This window comes from Anopheles cruzii, chromosome 3 (genome assembly GCF_943734635.1).
Source record: "Anopheles cruzii chromosome 3, idAnoCruzAS_RS32_06, whole genome shotgun sequence".
NCBI lineage: Eukaryota > Metazoa > Arthropoda > Insecta > Diptera > Culicidae > Anopheles > Anopheles cruzii.
Window position 1 is genome coordinate 778694 of NC_069145.1, and position 8984 is coordinate 787677.

The following is an 8984-nucleotide window of genomic DNA, read 5'->3' on the forward strand; positions in this document are numbered from 1 at the left end:
ACGCCAACAGACCATCCGGAAGAAGCTGGTGCACCCGACAGTCAAGCGTTGCACCGTAGACAAGAAAAAAGCCTGTAACACATTTATCGATCATTCAATTAGCAAAACGTTACACGGTGGGGGTTAGCGGCCTGAACCTCGGTTTAAGTGGTCCAAAAATAAAAAGTACTTACTTTTCACGGAGGCGTTACAGCGACAGCGGATGCGATGGACTCGTGTGTGAGAAAAACCACGTGCCTCCAAGAGCGTTTCTCGTCAGCACATTTTCAGACGCCATCTTGGCAAGCGCGTGGCGAAGCCAGACGAAAAATCCAGTGACGCGAATTCCGGGCCACGTATGGATGTTTCACGCGGTCACAGTCACTGTCGATCGTGCGGCACTGTGAAGCACGGAACAAGATGCACATTCGCACTCACTTTAAACAGGATTTTCGGCCTTTTTCTGTTCACGGTGCACTAGCCCAAGCCCAGCCCAGCCCAGCCCAGCCCAACAGGGCTTGGCCTAACGGCCGGCCGATGACACAGCGACACGAGTTATCTCTTTTAGATATTTTTAGAAAGAACGAAAAACTTGAGGCTCATCTCCTTATAAGTGGTTAAGCGAACCTAACTTTGACACTGCGAACCTGATGACGAAACCTGACCAAGTGTCCGAATCTGCTCGCCTTTCACACACACTCTCTCACGTATGAACGTTCAACCGGTTCACTCTACACAATGATGCACGCGGTTCCTCTTCAGATGCCACGCTGTTTCCCAGAATTCATAGCTCGCTCAGTAAAACTCATTGTGAGTTTTCAAAAATCCATTTATAAACCACTGTTTTGCGAAATCGTTGGCGTTCAGAATAACGGAAAATGAGTGGCATTCCATAACCTAAAACCTGAAGTGTTTGCTCCCGGCATGATAAAGTGTGCGTAAGTGTCGTTGCCCATCACACACACACACGAAGCCGGCTGCCGGCTCGGTTGGCTGTGACGCTTGGCTTTGCCGCGTTTTAAGGCCCGCAAAATCATTTTACCACCTAAACTACAGTTGAGTTTGAAAATGCCCTTTGCCAACTCCCTCGAAGTTTTATCCAGTTCGCATCATATGGCATAAAAGAATTGCTTTGCATGTGCTCTTTTAAAATACATTCTGCGTTGATACCAGCTTAAACTATTCAGGTATGAAACGGACTAAAATTGTCGCATCGAGGTCTCAAAGGCCAATTAAGAGCACAAATTTACCCATGACCATTTGCCTTCGCCTTATTATTTTAGCAGTCCCATTTTATTTCCTTTATTGCCTTTATCGCTCTACGGTAGATGTGTTAGTGCAACATTACCATCGCCAGCGAACCGGTTCAAACGCCGGCTGCCGTGCTGAATGCAAAGTACCAGCAAACTATTTTCTTGGGAGGTTATTGAGGCACGTTCATGAAATGAAACATTTATTGCAAAACAATATAATAATTGGGAGAATAAAATTAAATGTATCACCATAAAAAACCCATTTTCCGTAAAAGTATAAGAGAAACTTTTCTTCCAACGCTAACGACTCGGTGTACGAAAATGTTTGGTGTAAACTTTTAGCAAGCCTTCACTTCATTCCACACAAACTTAGTTTTATTGTTGAAGAATGTTTCAGCTTAGTTATGGCAATTAGTGAGAACATAGTCGCCAAAATGTTTGTTCATTAATGTTATTGGAGTTCGGTTAGTAATAGCGCTACAACGCAACGAACGTTTCGCCGGCCAATAGGCTAATCGCATCTTCAGGCCAGCTTCTAGCGTCTCGTGTACAAACTCGTTAAAGGTGGTCTGTCGATAAATAAATTCGCTACCTCTTTTCACGAAAGTTGTGTACCATTCCTGAATTTACATAAGGTATTGATGTTGTTACCTTTTACATGTTCCTTTTCTTTTTAGTTCGGCGCAGGTGAGGTGCGAGGCTATGGCCAGGAAGATATGGTATAGCGGCTAGCGAACGCGCTAACAGACCATAAACCGGAAAACCATCTTCCTAACGTAGAATGGGCCGGTGGTGCTTCCAGCGTGAGAGGAAAACTTGCGAATTCTATGCAAATTAAATTACCTGCATCGTTCTCAGGGAGATTTATGTAATCGATAATTTTTAGAGAGAGCCGTACTCGGCTATGTCATGGTTATTTTACATAACCTCAAAGCGGTGTCCTTGAGTCATTGATTTTAACAACATATTTGAAATATCCTTGTTAGAGATTTATTTTAAGGTGTTTGTAAATGGAAGTGTGAAATTGTGAACCTTACTGCTGGTCGGCTTTAGGCCGCTTGAAGGACATTTCGTAAATCGGCCCATTAAAGGTTTGATTAAAATTGTTTCCATATAACGCATTAACGTAGAATTACTGGTAAAAATTACCGTTTCAATTTCGAACTACAATTTCCTCAATATGCACGCGATGGAGCACGAAATTCTAGGTTCTTGGTTTTTGGTTCCAAATAAAATACTGCTCAGCCGCCTGCTAGCGACGCAAACGACGACGACGTTAGAAAACTTTCTTGTCCTTGCCACCGACCAACGGTCAGTTTTCGGATTAGGAAAGGCACGGTGCAACCATTGAACGTTTGCTAAGCACTGGCGCAGTCTGTGGACAAGTTCATTTGAAGAGCTTTAAATTACCTCAGCCTTTTACGCTGCACCAGTTGCAGGTGGACTCCGTAAGTGCTAACCACAGCGACCGAACATGGTTAAAATATCGTACAAAGTGCAACTTGTAAGCCCAGTTCGGTCCTGACGATAATCACTCTACATTTTGTGTGAAATGTGAAAAAGCTTCCCATGGCACTAAAAGTTTGCCAACGAATAACGTATTTTTGATTTTGCGAAAATATCAAACACTAAAACAGAAGGTAAAAGACATAAATTTAGGGACGGAAAGTGACTTTTGTTGAGATGACTTTGGGCTTCTTAACATAAGATAAAGGTACCTGCCCCAAATCTGATTTCTTATACCCCCGATTCATCTTCGGTTGTTTTAGTCTGGACCCTTCCTGGCAATGTTAATGGAAACCTTTGGCCTCTTCCATTTGCACCCGAAAGGTGAAGAGACAGTAAGCCGGGTCGAGACTTGGCCTAATAGCATAATGCGAAATCCTTATTCTACTCATTTGCTTCCAGCCAATACCTCCTCTTGACGGCTCCCAAGAAAACCTTCTTGTTTCGCATTCGTTCCCTGTGACTTCTTTCCCCAGGACCGTCACCGTCGTAAATAGCGACGGTAAGTGAGCAAAGCGACATGAAATTGCCCATAAAACGGTGTTACCCGTTCTACGGTACAATAAATAGCGGGCAAAATATTTGAATGGCACCGGGCCATTATTGTGTTTCCGTCGAATTCAAAACCAAGGTGCATGAAGGTTCCCAAAACACCCCTTCTACGGCGGCTGGATGCCGCAAGTTAAGATTAAATTTTTCCTCTTCATTTTCGCACAGCAATTTAAATATTTTGATTTTCATCTTGTTACCTTGTCGTTGCATAACGTCGTGGGTTTTTTGGGTAGAGTTTTGCGCCTCCGATCACTCCATCCTGCCCGGAAACCAGTTGGCAGCCGACAAAAAGCACACAGGGGACACGGCTACGTGACACGTAGCTTTTGGAGACGGCATTCTTTGGCACCAATAAGTTCTGCTTCTTTTGCCGTTTCGGAATCCTTTCTAAGGCACAAATTGTAGAAGTGGAATGCTTTCGGTTGCAATGCCTACTGCTTACTTCGCAGCAAGACGAGAGAACCCTTGGAAGGTCTAGGTTATGTAATTCAAGTTAAAGCTTTCCGAGCGAGGACAAAGCCAGGACGAAGCGCGCCAACGGTAGCGGTATTAAAGCAGAACCGTGTGACCTAAAACTGCTTCAATCTACAATGAGAACTATGTTTACTATGAGAACTATTGTAATACCTAATGAGGAACATTGTTTATGCGTAATATTTTATGCATCATAAAAAAGCGAATCAAGGGCTTTTTGCGAATATTTTTTTTTTAACGACCAGTTCATGTTTTGCACTTTTCACATGCATTTTTTTGGGTAGCTATGGTCAGTATCTATTATTCACGGATCTTTAACTACGAGCTGTGTATTTATTGTGTTTGATCATTTGAAAGAGAAAAATGGATAAATACAACACGGCGACCCAGACTTTTAGTTGTTCAGTTCGTTAGAAAATCTCGGAACCCGTAATAATTTGGTGCTTTGATTACCCTCATGTATTGATAATTTTATTAGTTTCTTTCCTTCCTGTGGGTACTGAATTTCTTCAGTTTGGTCTAGCCCACGTGAAGGTCTCCTAATTAGTATCGGATGTTTTCCCAAAACCAAACGTGTTTCAATTGCTACGATTGCAGCTTCCACAGACCAAAGCCTTCCGATTGTTTGGAATCTGCTGATTGCAGAATCCCATTCTAATTATTTTCTGTCGGAACGTTTCCCGCTCAGCTAAGCGTAGTCGATTACAGCCGATGATTATTGTCTATCAGTCACCGGGATCAGGGGTTTTCCATCCATTCTTAGCATTGTCACGGCACAAAGCCGGCCACAAATCGGTGAACTCATCTGTCCTCTAATTATGTGATTGTTTGGCCAATAAGCAAACGAAAAGATTTGGTTCAAAGAAAAGAAAACCGTAGACAATGAAACCATTTCAGTCGAAACAAAACGAAGAAAAACGCATTCATTACACTTCATTAGGACGATACGCGTTGCACACACTTTCTTGGTATCGTGTCCTTACGACAGTATAAAGCTCCGTGTTCTGCTGTTGTCCATGTACAGATTGATTCGTTAACCCTACGGGTCACGCGGGTCCGGAAGACCTTCAATCCTTGCCTGGCCGTGTTTAACCGTCGCACCAAATTCCTTTGGCGGTCGCATGTCCCGTCATTGATTAGTCTGCGGTGGAATTATAGGCTTCGGCCGCTACTAGGCAAACTCATTAATCTCCATCTAAGCCGAGGTATTGACAAGAGAAATTATCTTCCAGTGATGGACTGGCGGTCAACCAGCGATAGTAAATTCAATTGCGCAAGCCTCCGCTCGGATTGGTCTGCTGACTCGACGATGTGCATTAATCTCCTGGAAATCCATACAAAATCCACTTACAAACTTCTTATTAAACTATATTTTCCTAAGTATGCTATTTAATAACTGTCCAATTCTCATACTGTTTAAGAGGAAACAACAAAATACGGACAAAAAGGAGAAATACCTTCTAACGTTATAACTTCTAGGCGTTTTTGGGTACGCATGTACAAGACGGTGAAGGTAATTTGCAAGCTTTGCCATACAAATTAAAGTAGTTTCCGCTCAATTTCCTATAATTTATGTCACCTAAGGAGCCACAACTTATCGTTAAAAGTATGATTAAACCTTTTCTACCAGAGCACAACATATTCGCACTTAATTGAGTGCCGTATATCGTGATCAAACTTTTCCTGCAAGGACCCTGCCAGTACTTATGTCGTCGTTTCCGTTTGGCTAGTTTCTTCTTCGGAGTCAACCCGAATCAAAACCCCTTGGGGAAAACAAACAGCCAAAAACAGCGATTCCTCCCGACAACTACGTTTGTGGCTGATTTTCCTTTGTCTTGCAAGGGCAGAAAACTTTTGGCCCCGAATAAGACGCACGGCGGGTTGTAAGAAAGCGGTCGGCTTTGGCCGGCACACAAAGAATCGCATAAATGGTGCAAATATTTCTTGTCCTTTTCTGTGAACCATCCCTTTCGCGTTGGCCGGTCCGGTGGTCATATTGAAATAAACGATAGCGGATAGGGCATAAAAAAGAGGAACAGAGACAGGGACAGAGAAAAAAAAGGATCATGGAAAAGTCCCGACGTGCTGAACTGCATTCTGGTGGAACCTTACGAGCTCCGGCTGAAACAGGTAAGAAACGACCTCGGAAAAATACGACGACCAAAGCAATTTTACAGATGAAAGGAAAATGGATGGAAACCTTCCCCCAAAATAGAGCTCCACGTCCGCCAGCCACGTGCGGTGATCGGCTGGTTTGGTCCGGGGAAAATTTGCCAGCTTTAATTTCACTCGCCATCGCCACCCAGCACCAGGATACGGAACGTGCAGAGTGTGCCAGCGAAATGTTTTATTTTCCTTTTTCTTTCAAAGCTTTTACCGTCGCCGGGAACGAGCTTGGGCCTCTTGTTGGTCCATGGTGCAACGACGATGGACCACTCAAGCAACTCGTAGTACAGTGGGCAACTCATAGTTGTCGCAATCGCCGTCATTCTTCTTCATCTCACTGGGTCAGAAAAACGCGAAGCTTTTGGACTTTTCCCATGGTCACATCCATTGCCAACTACGGGCACTACGGGTTGAATGCGTCGAGCCTCGTTACAGGACGGAGCGCAAGGATCATAAATAAGGTTGTTATAAACTTTCGAGCGGGCTCGAAGTCATCAAAAACCGAAACGCTTCATCGTTGGAAAGCCGGAGCCGGTCTGAGCGAGAGAGACAGAGGGAGCACCCTTTGTCTCAAGCTCTGTGGCAGCTTTTTGCTGCATCGGCGTTGCTAGGGAAAGCGCCCGTTTGATGTACACGTAAAAACGATTATAGGAAAAAGCCAACGATAATTTATGTCCTTCCAGACGGAGCAGGCGTACACCGAAATCTGTGGTCGGTGGACAGTAGATGTCCCTCAGCCGTACGCACGCCGATGGCACTATCGTTTACTGCCACCGAGTGAGCCGACGTTAACCTGGTACGAAGAGCTAGGCCGCCGATAATTTATGAATTTTACACTAAAACACCAGTCCCCCCAAGCTGAATGGCGAAAGTTCGGAGAACATTTTGCTGAAAAATTGCAAACGAGCAATGAAAACAAAAAACGGACTTCGGGTTGAGTTGGAAAGTTGTACCACACTGCTGCGGGTCGTGTTTTACACGAGCAGTTAAGTGAAAATTAGGACTCCAAAGCGAAGGTTGCACTTTAGTTCCGTTTGTGTTTTAGCTCGAGCAATATTAGCCGTTTTTAAATTGGTTTTCAGTTATCGGTGTAAAAAATGTTGGCTCACACTCGACGAGTACCGACGTCATCGAAATCAGGATCGTTTGTTGTAGCTGAATGCTGGACCATAAAAGCCAGCATATGAAACAATGAGTGCAGATTTACTCCGCCAAACAAAAGTACTAATGCTCCCATGCACGAGGCCAGGTGCAGTGGTAAATGCAAATCCAACGGAATCGCACATTCCCATCTTACAGCCTGGAACCATGGCTGTAGACACTTTCGTCAAATTACATTTTAAAAAACTTGCTGATGTTCAAATTGAATGAGTGTCGCTGTCTTTTAGTACGTATCAGCAAAACCAGAGATTCATCGGTGCTAAACCAACAGCCTTTCAAGGGCCGCCGTATTGCACGATACTTCCAATATGCATCCGGATGATTGAACCGTTCGTAAACCGTTTTCCTAATGCCCGTGCATGGTCCGTAAACATGTCGAGTTCAGTGGAACCCTTTACTGTATAAACAATATAAACATGCTCATAATCAAAACGTGTTTTCAGCCCTGTCGCCGCCCGAGCAGGCAGCTGTTTTGCTGCATAATTATTCCGTAAGGAGCTGGCGAACTGGTGTCAACCATGCGTGGCACACCGTTCTGCTTCCGGAATTCGCTACGTTCCGGAGTTTATGGCGATACTTAATACCAATAATTGCTGTCGTAGTCATGATGCTTCCCACGTGTTTGCGGTCGTGGTCGGTCCCATTTGCGGAATGGGATTTTAAGCAACGAAGCAACGGAGCAGTCACGAAGATTGTCCGTGGTCTAATAGACCCTAATTTTATCCCCGTAAAGAATACCCAACAATCCCGACTCACCGATAAGTTCTATCGTAAATATTTACTGCTTGAAATCGACAAAATGCGCCATCATGTGACACGATAGTAGCAAAGCTTCCGGTGGGGTTAGAAGAAATCGTTCGCAAAAGAAGTCCCCTTAGGAGATGAAGCGGATTGTGACGGTTGTTGACAAAATAAACTGTTTTGTTGCGAAATTATAAAAGGAGTATAATATGAACATTAGACGCAACACAACGTTCCATCGAATTTACTTTACATCCTTTATTTTGGTTGTTGGTTCTGCGGCGGCTGATATACTCCAACGAGGGACGATTCGGCCGAAATAGGATGCACTTCATGCCACATCGGTTGACTGTAGATTGCGTTCGAGTTCGAGTGAGTCCAATAGTCATCCTGCGAAGGGTACTGTACAGGCGCATGTCCCACGTAGTGCTCCGATTGGTTTTGGGTTCCGTAGATTTGATAGGGGTCCGTGACTGGTGGACTCTGCACTGGATCCGTCATCGGCAACGGCACATTTCGCATTATTTGTGGCGGAGGCAATAAAGCATCAAGGTCAACGGTCGGGTCAGCCAACAACGACAATTGAACCAAGTTCTTGTGCAGAAGCTCCTCCACCAACGCGACCACCAACGACTGCTTCCTATCGAGCACGTCAAAACTCTTGTACTCCAGTAACGTTTTAAAATAACACTCATTAATTCGCAAGACCTCTTGCACGTCAATGCCCTCCGTTGACGGCTCCGATGGTTTCGACATTTTTGGTAACTATTTATGAATTAACTATTTTATGAGCTAATCACACAGCTTTCCGAACTTCCACCGATAATCTGCTAAGACTGACGCTTGCGCAACATGCGTTTGACATTTGGCAAAGCCTACTTGATTGGGCCGTTTTCCGAGCATTGTTAAAATGTTCAAGAGCTTTGAGCGTCGTTATGAAAAATGTTTCAAATTATTTTGGAATTATTTTATTCGGGAAACGACACATCCAGACATTTGTTGAATCCATTTCCAACCATCAAATATACGGTCAGCCTGGTGTTGGTAGGCTTCGGGAGATTCTATCATGGTTCCGTAGGCATGGTACCAGACGCTCCACAGCATGTTTTGCCATTTTGTCCGGCTCATTGTCACATTCTGACTGACTGACGC